The sequence below is a fragment of the Lissotriton vulgaris genome, chromosome 12, assembly GCF_964263255.1.
Source record: "Lissotriton vulgaris chromosome 12, aLisVul1.2, whole genome shotgun sequence".
Classification (NCBI taxonomy): Eukaryota; Metazoa; Chordata; class Amphibia; order Caudata; family Salamandridae; genus Lissotriton; species Lissotriton vulgaris.
This window is the reverse complement of record NC_141700.1, coordinates 115,533,758-115,548,561: the sequence shown is the minus strand read 5'-3', so window position 1 is coordinate 115,548,561 and position 14,804 is coordinate 115,533,758. Positions and strand designations below refer to the sequence as shown.

General features: G+C 47.9%; 1 protein-coding gene across 2 annotated transcripts in view; it reads right to left on the bottom strand.

Annotated features, from left to right (window-relative positions):
* GOLPH3L (golgi phosphoprotein 3 like) overlaps nt 1-14,804 on the bottom strand; it is a 153,481-nt gene that overhangs the window by 65,009 nt on the left and 73,668 nt on the right. The window lies entirely within an intron of this gene.

The following is a 14,804-nucleotide window of genomic DNA, read 5'->3' as shown; positions in this document are numbered from 1 at the left end:
TATTCCCGCCCATGTGCGGGACCCCGGAAACAATATAAAAATATATATGTATAAAACACATATATCTCGCTCCACATATATGTATGTACATATATCATTTTTCTCACATCAATGCAGCCCCAAAACTGAGGCTAAACAATGCAAACACATATACATGAACTGCAATTAGTAAGGAATCAAAAAACACATTAGGTCAAAAAACCCTAGAACTTTGTGTTTTAATGAGTCAAACCACTCATAAATCCTGAAAATTGCTTATAAATAGACATTGTTAGCCCTCAGGCTGCATTGCAAAACAATATCATAGAAAATGAAACCATTTTCACAATAACTGGCACCGTGCCTTTAAGGCAGCCATGACCCCAGGCTTCCCATCATGCCTCAGGGGTGACAGTTAGGTCAGTTGTTCTTTCCGGCTCCTTCAAACAGGACCCCGGTGAAACAGCTCCCTTTCTTTTTGACTTTGTCAAAAAATATTCAGCTTTTACTAGAATTTTTGACTTCACTCGACGTCTTTTAGACATAGAGTGCTGTTTGAACACTTTTTGTGCTTAAAAAAGGTATTTTTCCTGTCAAAGATGCCTTCTCTCTTCAACAACTGTCCTTCATGTGGAAGGAAAAAGGCAAAGACTGACTCTCATTCCGTCTGTATCCTGTGCCTACCAGACTCTCATTCCTCTAAAACCTGTGAACACTGCCAGGTTTTATCTTCCAGGACTCTTAAGGATCGAGAGAGGATTAGAGCTTATGGGCTTTCTGAGAGAGGAAGATCTCCCAAGAAGCAGAAAAGTCGGAAGACGCGGTCGACGTCGAGAGGAGCCCCGACTGGTTCACATTCGACGTCGGGATCGGCGTTGGAGAAGCAGTCGACGGCGACGAAGAAGATGTCTTCAGCGTCTACATTGAAGGTACCTCTGCTTCAGTCAGCGTCGAGGGACAGGTCGCCGTCGCAGCGGAAGAGCTCCACGGCGAGCCGTATGACGTCGAAACAGCATCGTCATGCTGTGACGTCGAGGCATTCTCTGTCGACGTCGGTCCATCGACGTTCGACGTCGAGCCATCCTCCGTCGACGACTAGCCATGGTCGTTCGACGTCGAGGGAGCCTCTGTCGACACATCATCGGTCGAAGTCGATGCAGCCTACGTCGACGCCTGGACGAGAGCGTTCGACGTCTGAGCGGCATTTAGAGTCGAGGCACGCCCAGTCGCCGTCAAATCAACGGCGATCGGCGTCGAAACAGCCTCCATCGACGTCGAGCAGACAGCCGTCAACGTCGAAGGATAGCCATCGCCACCCGAGGTCGACGGAGAAATCACGGTCGACGTCGAGGGAGCGTCTTCCTGCTCGGCGTCGATACAACCACTGTCGAGGGATCAGCAAAGATCCAGGGAGAGAAGTTCTTCGCAAACAAAGAACGTTACTCCTACAAAATCAAAGGAGGTGGTTCGAGACAAGGGAAGTGACTTGTTAGTCCAGACTCATGCCCTAGAGCCACAGTTGGGTTCTCCAGGTTCAGCATCGGCTGCGGAGGTGGAACAATCTCCAGTGCAGGATCCCCCCGCCAAGAGACGGAGACTTGCAGAAGAAAGATCTCGCTCAAGGTCTCCTTCTGGATCTCTGGTGAGTCTTTCCTCATCATCCTCATCATCTCGGAGTGGCAGATCCTCGGATGGACGGAGCGGCGCATCTAATAGGGGGAGGTCCGAATCCCCTGCAAGATCGCAACAGGATCGAACGGAACGACCTCAACGATCGCGTACACCTAAGAAGGATCCCGTCCACAAGTCTCCTTATGTTCATCTTTCCCCAAGGTGGAATAGACCTCTTCACCACTGGGCAAAGGACAAGGAGACGGCAGAGCGCCTAAAGCGATATCGAGACCAACCTCTTCCCCGCAGAGAAAGGTCTCGTTCTCAACACTCAAGCAAGAGACATTCTCGTCACAGAGAGAGATCTTGTTCCAAGACGCGTTCTAGCAGAAGAACTAGGTCCAGGAGGGCAAGTAGTTCTTCAAGTTCGTCGAGAACACTATCTCACAGGGATTACTCCCCGACTCTTACAAACAGTCCACGCTCAAGAGTGTCTCCAACTGAGGATATTTTCTCGTTCCAAGATATCTTGGGCAGGGGAGCCCTGAAACTGGGAGTACCAATGACAGCTCCACAAGTCAAGACGACTGTCATATTCGAAACCCTGCAACATAGATCAGCACCCAAACCGTTGTTGCCGCTGGTTCCGGGTATAATGGAACATGTGAATGAAGTCTTCCTCACTCCGGCAACGGTGAAGTCCGTTCCAGCGAGGATTCTCAAAAAGTATCGTGCTCCGGAAGAGGATCCTCTGTTCCTCAAAGCTGATCCCCCGCCAGATTCAGTGATCATTACGGCGGCAAAGAAATCCAATGCGGTGGCTTCCTCATCCACGGTACCTCCGGATAAGGATAGCAAGGTGCAGGACTCATGGGGGAGAAGGGTGTGTAACACCTCAGCCTCTTTCCTCAAGGTTTCTAACACGGAGGCCCTGCTCGGCAGGTATGACAGGTCTCTGTGGGACTCTCTTCAGAGATTTACCGCAAAGCTCCCTGAAGAAGACAGAAAGGACTTTGAGGAGGTTCTGATGGAGGGCAGTCAAGTCTCCAACCAGATTATAGGATCGGCAGCAGATGGGGCAACTCTGGCGGCACATGGCTATGTGCACGGAGTAACAGCAAGGAGAACATCTTGGTTACGCCTCACAGCATTAAAACCGGAGGCTCAAGCAAGAATCCTGAACCTTCCTTTTTCAGGCACATCTCTCTTTGGAGCGAGTGCGGATGAAGAAATGCAGCGGATGACGACCGAGTTGGACACTCTCAAAGCGGTGGGACTCGAGAAGAAAAAGGAATTTAAGAAGAAATTCCGTTCGAACAACAAGGGTTATTCGAAGCAGAGGGTTCAAACCCCTCAATGGCAGAAAGGCCAGAACCAACAAGGCCAGCAAAAGACACAGTACAAAGGCAAGGGCAATTCCAAGGGAAATGGAAATCAGCGCCAAGGCAACAACTTCAATAAAGCGCAGCAGAAGCAATGAGTCTTCACTTCCCCCAGCGTCGTTACCCACTCCAGTGGGGGGAAGCATTGCGCATCACAGGACAGAGTGGCAGGCCATCACCAAAGATCAATGGGTGTTGTCTACGCTGCAGAATGGGTACTGTCTTCGTTTCCATCGGCTACCTCCGCACGTTTCCCCGATGTCAACATCAAGTCACCAGCTACAAAGGTTAAAAGCAGAAGTAGCTACACTCCTCGAGAAAGAAGCCATCGAGAGAGTTCCGGTGTCCCAGAGGGGGAAAGGAGTGTACTCGAGGTATTTTCTGGTCAGAAAAAAGGGCCAGAAGGAAGAATACAGGCCCATTCTGGACTTGAGAACACTCAATCTGCATGTACGAAAAGAAAAGTTTTGCATGTTGGCGCTTCATCAGATATATCCACATCTCAGGCAGGGGGATTGGATGTGTTCGATGGACCTTCAAGATGCGTACTTCCATATTCCAATACGGCAAGATCACAGAAGATTCCTTCGGTTCCGGGTGGGGACCTCTCACTACCAGTTCAAAGTCCTCCCGTTTGGGTTGAAGTCGGCTCCCAGAGTGTTCACCAAGTGTGTCGCAGTGGTGGCGGCAGCTCTACGCCGCAGGGGAGTCTTCGTATACCCATACTTAGACGATTGGCTGTTGAAAGGTCCAACTCCAGGCAATGTAAGGAATCAATTCCAGACATGCATAGAACTTTGCCAACGTCTAGGTCTACATGTCAATTTCAACAAGTCTGTCTCACAACCAACTCAGAGGATCCACTTCCTAGGAGCTCTGCTAGACTCCGAAGTAGGAAAAGTGTTTCCTTCGGAGGAGAGACAGTTTGATAGCCCTCAAGTGCCAGCAACAACTTCTCCACAGGTCCCAGAAGGTGCGGAAGATAGCCTCGCTCTTGGGGGTCGATGGCTTCCTGCATCTTCCTAGTACCGAACGCCAGACTTCGGATGCGTCCTCTTCAGCAGGATCTGGAGGACAAATGGGACCAACACTCAGATCAGTGGGACGATCGGATCACTTTGTTGGAGGTTGCTCAATCTTCCCTTCTGTGGTGGACAAAGAGACAGAACATGCAGATGGGAGTTCTCTTCCATCAGCCGCCTCCAACACAAACGATCATCACAGATGCATCATTGCAAGGATGGGGAGCGCACATGGGACCCCTACAAGTGCAGGGTCTGTGGTCTCCCAAGGAAAGCACTTATCATATCAACTTGCTGGAGTTGAGAGCGGTTCACCTGGCTCTCAAAGCGTTCCTTCCCTCGCTTCAAGAGAAAATGATTCTAGTACAGACGGACAACACCACCACGATGTACTATTTAAACAAGCAGGGAGGAACACGCTCAAGGACTCTGTCTCTGGAAGCTCAGCGCATCTGGCATTGGCTTCTAGCTCGCAAGTTGTCTGTTCAGGCAGTCCACCTCCCAGGAGAGCAGAACGTGAGGGTGGACGCTCTAAGTCGGCACTTCTAAGACAGAGAAGACTGGGTTCTCAACGACAAAGTGCTAGACGACATTTTCCAGTCTTGGGGTCGTCCTTCAATAGATCTCTTCGCAGACGACGAAAACACCAAATGCCCAAGCTTCGCCTCCAGGTTCTATCGACCAGTAACAAGAGGGAATGCTCTGATGGACTGGTCGGGGCAGTTTGGGTACGCCTTCCCACCCCTTCCGCTGATCCCGAAGGTGGTGAGCAAGCTGAACCACTCGTGCACAACGATGATCCTGATTGCCCCCGACGGGCCGAGACAATGGTGGTACACAGACCTACTTCACCTATCAGTGTCTCCTCACAAGAGGCTTCCATGCAGGCAGGACCTGTTGTCGAAGATGAACGGGAGGATTCACCAACCCAACCTTCCGTCACTGAACTTGGCAGCATGGCTCCTGAGGTCATACAGTACGGCCATCTAGGGCTGCCACAGGACTGCATGGCCATTCTGAAAGAAGCACGACGCCCTTCCACTAGACATTCGTATGCATGCAAGTGGAAGAGATTCTATATGTGGTGCATGCAGAATGGTCACAATCCGGTAAAAAGTCAGGAAGAAGCAGTTCTCCCATACTTGTTGTACCTGACTAAAGCAGGTTTGAAGTTTAACTCCATTAAGGTGCATTTAGCCGCTATTACAGCTTATAGGCGATCACCTTCACAAACTTCTTTTTTTCAGCTTCCTGCAGTAAAAGATTTCCTGCAGGGTCTAAAGAAAGTGTACCCTCCTGTTCGGCCTCCTGCTCCGCCTTGGGAGCTGAACCTAGTCCTATCAAAATTGATGGGTTCACCTTTTGAGCCTATTCATAAAGCTTCTTTACAGCATATTTTCTGGAAAGCGGCTTTTTTGATAGCGATTACGTCAGCCCGTAGGTTGAGCGAAATTCAGGCCCTATGTACTAAAGAACCGTATACGGTTTTTCATCTGAACAGAGTGGTGCTTAGAACGCATCCTTCTTTCCTGCCTAAAGTGGTATCTGATTTTCATGTCAATCAGTCTATCTCTTTACCCACTTTCTTTCCTAATCCCTCTACTCCAGCTGAGAGGGCGTTACACTCTCTGGACCTGAAAAGGGTTTTAAAGTTCTATCTGGACAGGTCCAAGTCTATTCGACATTCTGATCAATTGTTTGTTAACTGCGGTTCGATCAGGACTGGTCATGCAGCCTCGAAACGTTCTATCTCCAGGTGGATCGTTTCGTGTATCAAGCTTGCTTACCAATTGGCACAGAAGACTTTAGGGGGTTCCCCTAAGGCGCATTCTACTAGAGGTAGAGCAGCCACGGCGGCTTACCTGCAGGATGTGCCCATGTCTGAGATTTGTAAAGCGGCGACCTGGAGGTCTGTCCATACATTTACAAGACATTACTGTCTAGATTCTGAAACGAGAGCAGATACCCATGTGGGCCAGGCCTCCCTGAGGAATCTGTTTAACAGCTAAAGTTTCTTTTGGCTGTTATGGCTTGGTTGGGTCATGTACTTCTCATTTACCTGCAGGTGGTTGATGGGCTTGCTATTCTATTCAGTGCTTATGACTATTGATGAGGATCCCCTGGAAGAGAAGGATAAGTTACTTACCTGTAATCCTAGTTCTCTTCCAGGGGTATCCTCATCAAAGTCATAAGCAACACACCCGCCTCCCCAGGTAAATGAGATTTGGTACTGTTGTGTTTTCAATCTTGTGGTTGAGCCCTGTCTTCAGGGTTATGCAAAGAACAACTGACCTAACTGTCACCCCTGAGGCATGATGGGAAGCCTGGGGTCATGGCTGCCTTAAAGGCACGGTGCCAGTTATTGTGAAAATGGTTTCATTTGCTATGATATTGTTTTGCAATGCAGCCTGAGGGCTAACAATGTCTATTTATAAGCAATTTTCAGGATTTATGAGTGGTTTGACTCATTAAAACACAAAGTTCAAGGGTTTTTTGACCTAATGTGTTTTTTGATTCCTTACTAATTGCAGTTCATGTATATGTGTTTGCATTGTTTAGCCTCAGTTTTGGGGCTGCATTGATGTGAGAAAAATGATATATGTACATACATATATGTGGAGCGAGATATATGTGTTTTATACATATATATTTTTATATTGTTTCCGGGGTCCCGCACATGGGCGGGAATATTCAGTGCCTATGACTTTGATGAGGATACCCCTGGAAGAGAACTAGGATTACAGGTAAGTAACTTATCCTTATAACACACCCTCTCACATATCTGTTTCTCCTTTATGTAGTGGAATTACAACACCTGGAAAAGGGCGGTTTACTTTTAGTGTCCTTAATAAATGAGAAGGCACAAAGACGGACAAAAGCAATGTTTCAAAGACAGCCTGATGAGGCCTCATGCAACTTACACATCAGCAGCAACCGATCATTCAATGGATGACGGCTGTAGGCACAGCTGCCCACTCCACGCCCAACACACAAAAACATCAATAAATCATATTTAGATTCCAATTTATACATCAAGATGTTAAGTATATCTTTTACGTTGTCTTATGATGATTTTATTTTGTATTGCTTTTGCGATGCTAAACAGAATATAGAACAAGCCTGCCTTTTACAGTACTGAAAATGACATTTCCAGTGCATAGATAACCAGTGTCAGATGTATGGGAAAATGTGTGGCATCTTTGCTGCCTTCTGTGAGAAGTTGGCCTGATATATAGTGTTCACTATTCTAGTGACCACTGTGTATCATTCCAAACGACCCTTATTGATGATTGGTTGTAAGTCAACCTTATAGACCTGCTATCCTAGTAGAATGGACAAGAGCAGTCTTTAGGCTAAACTCTAGAGGGCGTGTTAAGCCAGCTGTTTTACCATCACATATACCCCTTGAACACCAAGTGAAAGGACACCACACAAGTTGTTATGAAAAATAAAGTATATTTATTTATAACAAGTCTACCCTGAACTCTTTATGAGTCAGGGAGCTAAGCACGATACAAAACTCTTAAGGAAATACTACAAGTTGCACAATTTACACAAATGCCCGAGGGGCACGAAAAACCATATACTCTAAAAGTGGAATGCGAAATACTAGCAGGTAAGTAACACGATCCAGAGGCTTCAGGACCGCTAGGACTACCTTACTGAACCCTAAGGTTAGGAGCAGGAGGCCTAGGGAACTCGGGTGCAGAGTGGGAACTCTTACGCGAGATGCGGGACAAAGTCTATGGATGCTAGTACTCCTAAAGTTACTGTTTCCGGACGAATCCGACTAGGTAGACTAAAAACGAAAAAGGATCTGGACACTTGGATAGTGAACCTACGTTGGAGCACCGAAATGCTCGGGTTACCTAGCCCAGGGGCTGCGGCTGCATAGGGTTCAAATGACGTCGGGAATCCTCGTTGTAGTCTATGGAGCCTGAAAGAAGATGTTGCTGGCAGGCGACCAGTGAAGATGTTCGGTGTGATCCAAGGCTGGATCGGTGATGGAGACGACCTGAAAGCAGAGGGGACTCAGTTCTTAGTCACTAGCCAGTGATTGTGTGGGCACCAGGATGGCACCGGATGAAGTCCCCGCGATCAGGTGAGTGGGCGACGCTGGACTCTGCAGTCACACGGGCCAGGAGGCGTTGTCGGCGACCAGGCTGGAGGTGCGAGCTGTCCCACGATGGTGTCTGCTGTCGGCGCTGCTGGATCCGGGATTGGAGCAACAAGCCGTGGCAAAGGCAAGCCCACGCGGTGGAGTCAAGATGGCGTCTGGAGTGGACCAGGAGGGTCCAGGGCACTTCCTGTTGGACAGGAAGCAAGGGCCAGTCTAGAGGAGCTAGACCAGCGGTGAAAATGTTGTGGTACGTCGTTAGGAGGGCCACTGGCCAACGGGCAAGTGACCGGACAACGTGGCAAGCAGCAAAGAAGCAGGAGGGCCCCACGCAGATCTCGTGGATGCTGGGGGGCTGGACTTCGGTGCTGGAGCTTCTCTGGGTTGGGGCTTCTCAAACCCCTGTGCACTCACTCGAGGATCCCTCGGCGGTCGTGCTGGTTAAGAGTCGTGCAGGTTTTGAAGATGGCCGGTCCCTCAGGTCTCGTCACACCCACGAATCTCAGCTGGGCTGATGATGCAGGTAGAGGTCAGAGATGGCAGGGAATCCGGGTCTCGTCGAGCTGGTCAGTCTTGATCCGGAGGATGGACGTGCAGCAAACCGCGTTGCTTAGGTGGTGCCTGCTGGTGCAGGGTGGCTACTCCTTAGCCACAAGGGAGAGTCTTCAGAGAATGTCAAGAGTTCCTTTTGTGGAAAGTAGTTCAAGATTATCTAATTTGGGAAGGGGGCCCGCTCCTACCTTTATCCTAGAAAAAGGGGCTGGCACGCGACTAGGTCCTGCCCATGGGTGGGACCAGGAGGGGGGTGGTTACACCACTCTCCTTTGTCCGGTCTCTCCCAAGTTCAGGGGCTGGGGTGGCCCTGGAACTGGTTTGAGCCGGCATATGCACAGTGAGCACCGGGGTGCCACTTGCAGTCACCTTCCTCTCGGCCCTGCCTACCTGGGATACACAAAATCCTGTCTGGGATGGTGCTAGCACCGCCCCTGACAGGAAACCCTTTGTCCGAGCCCTCCTCGCTGGAAGGACTCCCAGCAGCAGGAGGTCAGACTTGTGTCTGTGGTGGCAGCATCCATTTTGTGATGCTGAGGCTCGAGTTAACTTTAACCGGTGTTCACAGTTACATACATGTTGTGTCCCTCTAGAAGGGTGGAATGCTAACCCCATCGCCAGAATTGGCGAGGGGTTAGTATTCCAATTCGTATGACACCTTACTCGACATGTTTTGATAATGCTATGCCAAAGTTAGCATTTGACCGCGAGGTACATAATGCACTTAAGAGTATATGGTAGAGCGTTATCATGGAACAGCTATTAGGACTTGGTTCCGCAAGCTGCAAATGGGCTCAGCTCATGCCAGAGCACCATCTCACATAATTCCAAGCACTCTGCCTTCAGGATTGATAAGGCCTCATAGGAGTGACTGATAGGAATATATGTGTCCATTTTAGGGTTAGATATAGGAATACTATATCTAAAGCAAAGGGTGATTACACCACCTTGCCCCAGCTGTCGTGCAGCCAGTTGTGTCAGATTTGGGTGACCAGCCAGGGGTGGCATAATACATGCTGCAGCCCCTGGTAGGCCCTGGGTACACCTATGCCCTGGATACCTAAGGTATGCTGTACAGGGACTGATAAGGTGGCCCAGTACCAATTGGTAAATGCACCTAGGGTACATGGAATCCATTTTACAGAGAGAGCAGTGGGCCTGGGGTCCTGTATAGCAGGGCCCCGGGTCAACTAAGTCGAAAAACCAGCAAAACACCAGGCAAAAAGTTGGGGGCACCCATAGTCAGATATCCACATTCCTACACCTTCAAGCAAGGCAACATTATCGTCCATTTATTACCCTTACCAGAGAAGAAGAAATGGTTTTAAAAGCATCGGTATACCGAATCTTTATACATGTAGAAGCTGGCATCTGGCTAAGGTCCTCAAATAAATCTGGACCAGTTACAATCAGCTTTATTACTTTCTGAGGCACTGCCAGTGCTTAATTATGCTGACTGAGTGATCTATTGTATAGGTTTTGATGATTGATTTTTCCTTTTCTATTTCACCCTTGTATGTACAACTTACCTGTTTGTACAGCACTCAGATACCCGGACGGGGTCATGTGTGCGCTATATTAAACTCCAAAAATAAATAATGACTCAGGCACACTATGATGGAGTACATACAAGCCAACAGAAAGAACACAATGAGAAAGGAGAAACGTCATCAGTCACAAAGAAATCAAAGAGACAGTAGGTGGATTATTTACAGAGCCTCATATCTGATAATCTATCTAGAGAGGCTAATAAAGTAAAAGGAGCAGAACAGAAACACAGGAAGAAACAAAAAACCCAGATGCAGTCACTCAACCAGAAAGTTTAGAAGGAAAACGCAAACAAGAAGCCATATAATTTGAAAGACTGATGAAACCTACTGCCACAGCTGAGTGACAGAAATGGAGAACACGACAGAAAATAAAGAACACAAAAAAATGGCAGAACAGCAGGGCGGACTGACTGACCTACAGTGCAATCTGGCAGTGCTAGAAAAGCTGGTCTGACTGGTAGGTGTGTGGGCAGTTTCTTTGGCTGTCTGTGGCCTGTTTGACGGTCTGTTGGGCCGGTTTCCCCAACTTCACTCCATGGCATTAGTACAAACATTGCCTGAAGCAAGTACGACTTCACGCGGTCTCCTATAACTTATAAAAAGCTATACATCATATCTTCAGAAGTCCAAACTTCCCCGATTTGATACGAGGGCCGCTTTTTTAGCTACTGATTTGCTAATGTGTCCTACTTCTATTTCAGTGCCCAGACCTATTCTCTGCATCAATCCAACCCGGTGGAACTCGAGTAATGGGCAGACAGAACAATAAAGGCCCTTAGTATCAGCAGCACTGACAGACACCGTAGGCGTGAGAGGCAGCGATGGATTACAAGAGAAAGAAACAGAGGCGTGGAACAGAAAGAGACAGAAAAGATGGCTTTCGGAGACGAACATAAATTGCCCAAAAAAATCATCCAAACCGAAGACTAGGAAGAAACAGAACCGAAACGCGAGCAGAGAAACCCTGAGAGAAGCTCGCAGCCTTTGAGACGCCCACAGGTGCAGTGAAATGCGGCCGAGGGTTCAAGCTCCCAACGTTGAACCGTGGCAGCGTCAACTCCTAATATAAACTGTGGGGTACCGTTCAACTGACCCGCACTTGTCACCAGCAGAGGGCAGTGTCCTAACCTTTCACACCTTCCACCATCATACCACCTCACCACACCACACCGGGGGAACAGCAAACAAGGAAGTCATAAACGAGTCACATCTCCCTCGGAGCGTTCCCCCACCCTGCCACCGCGTGGATCCGATACATTTAATATTTAACCAACAGAGAAAGAACCCGGACACTTCCGGGAGTGTGTTTGCTGTGTTATTATGGTACCTGCAACGCCCTCGGACAGGTGTCCGCGGACTTGTTTTTCCTGCTTTAGAAAGCTATCTACCGGCTGAACGCACTAATCAAAAGATCCTGTCGGGTCTCCGAAGGGCTCGTTTCTGAACCTCGGTGGTAGGGCTTCCGGTCTCATTTTTGGAGGGTGGGGGCGCATCACTGCGAAAATAACAACATTACGCGTGTAAAGCACATGTTGACCCAGAAGGGTATCTTGGCGCTCAATAACAGATGTTTATTGATATCCAACCTCATTTCACTCATTTTATCGACCTCGGAAGGATGAAAGGCTGAGTGGACAGACGCAGTGAATAAAGAAAACTGAATCTGCTTGGGTGCGTCAAGTCTGCCGTGGAAACCCTCAGCTGACAAGGCACTTCAGAATGGTCTCCACTTTCAGTCACAAACGGTCTCCTCGTAGCCCCCACCCAAGAGGCCTACAGTGCCTCGAGGCAGGTCGCTTTACTAAATGATGCCACAAAGACTCGAGGCGCTGCCTCATAGTGACTTTCCACCATGCTGCCGTCAACCAATCACCTCCAGCTGCCCAACAACCGTCTGAGAACAATTAATAGACCACTGAGAAGAACCAAGCATCCAGGACTGCCTTGGAGCATGGTGAATCCGGCCAGACTGCACAGCTGCCAGCAAAACACCACAACTACTTTAGAATGTGATGAACATGCACCAGAAGATCAATCATACACAGCACAACACCTCGCCCAGGCATGCACTGGCAACAGGGCCGCGCTAGCAAACCCCAGCAAACACAGACCTGCACAAATCACTAATCAGGAGCGGCCATTCTTCCGGATGTGGACCAAGCACTAGAATCAACCCGAACCTGCCAAACTTGGGGCTCATAGTTCCATGGTGCTGTGGGTTTTGAAGTGTGCGCTAAAGGGTTCTGATATCCAAGTAGGTCCCATTCCCTCACTTCGCCAGTTATCCTGTCAATCTACCAAGGGACTCAATACTTTGATGGAGTGACTAGCTAGGCTTTGTAAGGCTTCTACCTTTGCAAACCATGCTCCCGTGGACCTTATAAGACACTTGTACAATTATTTGACCATTTTTGTTTACTTTTCAAATGGTTCGATTATTTCCACAACAAACTATCTTATAATCAGCAGCTGAATCTGCGAGACCTCTACTGTGAAGCAGGATTACACATGCCTGTCCTCCAGAATCTTCCAAATATCATAGAAATGACTGAACAGGACATTCTGGGATGCGGTCGCTATCTTTAGAACTGTTTTGTCACCACAGGATATATTCCATCCAGATGCACCTTTATCCATCCTATATTTTAAAAGCTTTATCGGGCCACTTAAAAAAAGGATGTATTTTCTTCTTGTTGGTCAAATGTTTATAAATAGGTTAAGGGCATGGCCAAGCGCCAGAGCTGCGAGCACCCACATCCTCCAGTGCAGTCTGGCCTAGTGCTCATGAAAGGTTCTTAATCTCCAGGCTCCGACAGCTGATGACTCCCTTCCACCGAGCACAGTGGCAAAGATGAGGGGGAAAAAAGATGTGCATGTCGCGGGCCAGAGGAAAAGGGCTACAATGAATCTGGGAGGACACAGGAGAGAGGAGAGTGGCAGCTATTGGCCTTGGGCAAGGTAAGAGAAGTAGAAGAGATTTGGTGCTGATGCAAGCCTTGGGAAGAGGAATCACAGAATTTCCGAGCGGAGGAGACATGTGCAGGGACACGAGCGCCTAATTATGGCCATTGCAATGCAGACACTCAAGTGGGAGGCTCCCAACCAGCACTCTGAAAATAGTCACGCACACCCATGTCACAAGCAAGCAGAACTACAGGAACACCCTCTATACTGGGATTAAAAAAATACAACTACTCACCAGAAGTCTGCAGACCATTCAGAACTCGGCAGTCAGAATCACTTTCAACCTCCCACACCGCAAGACAGACAGACAGAGACACGCCCGCGCGCTCCACTGGCTTCCCATACACAAACGAGCACAATTCAAACTCCTCGCCAACACTTTCAAGGCACTACATAACACTGGCCCAGCATGCCTCAACAATTGCATCTGCTTTCACAAATCTTCGAGACACCTCCGCTCGTTCGGACTCCTACCTGACACATGCCACAGATGTAGAAAACCAGATGTGGTTTGAGCCTTCTTCTACATTGTTCATAAAGCGTGGAATGACCTGCCACTACGCATAAGAGCCTCTTCCTTACTTCTTGAATTCTGCAAGAACATAAAGACCTTGTTTTTCCAGTAGTCCTCAAGGCAAATGATAGCCGTTTTTTGAAACACCCAAAAAATGTATTTTTTAATTACTGAGCCTCGCCAAGTTCCATGAAAGAAGGAATATTTTTTCACTAAACAGGCTGAAATATCGGAGTGTGAAATGTATTGTTATGTAACACGTTGCACTAGGTTTGGCTCACACCTTGATCAGTGTCAGGACACCCTCCTGGGTGTTAGTGTGTTCTACAAATCTGCATAATAGAACACAAGGAGAATGTAACAGTAGTTTCTAAGTTAAGCGAAAGCAGATGAGCACACTTGTGCCCGCGCCCCTGGCCTTCTCACTGAGTGAGACTACTCGAAAAGGCAGACCAATTCAATTGCTGCCTGGAAGAAAAAAAAAGCACTTTCCAAAATTAGGATCTACACATATGCAGACACTTCTATATGTAGATTATGTAATCTTATTTGACCTGACATCATTAGGTATTCAAAGAAACTTGCGGGTGTTCTAGAAGTAAGCAAACTAGAATGAAGCGAAAAAGCGTAAAAAAATGTATATCGAACACAAACATTTTTAGCTTATGAAGGGGGCAGAGGGCTGCATATAAATTGTTGCATGGGTCATGAACAAATTGAAACTATAAGAAATGATGTACATTTATGTAAAACATTCTCTAGTTATTTAAGTGGCAGGCTGCACTTTACAAGCATGGGGTAAAGTTATTGCACACGCCGTTCTCTGCAATCTCTCTATAATTCTATGGAGAGAAGACATTTAAATTATTTACTGCAAATTTATAAAATTAAGATCCCCACCCTCAAGTTATGCCCTGAAGTATACTCATTTCCACAGGTCATTTTAAAATGTATACAAACTAAGGATTTTAAGGACATTTTGTAATCAGAGTTCTTGTTCACATTCTCAGACCGGTCTAGTATATATGCTCAAGCACTGGCTGATATAGTTAGCTGGGGATAGAGGTCCTCCAAGGGCCGATCTATCCTTAAGAGCACTCCTCAGGGAAGATT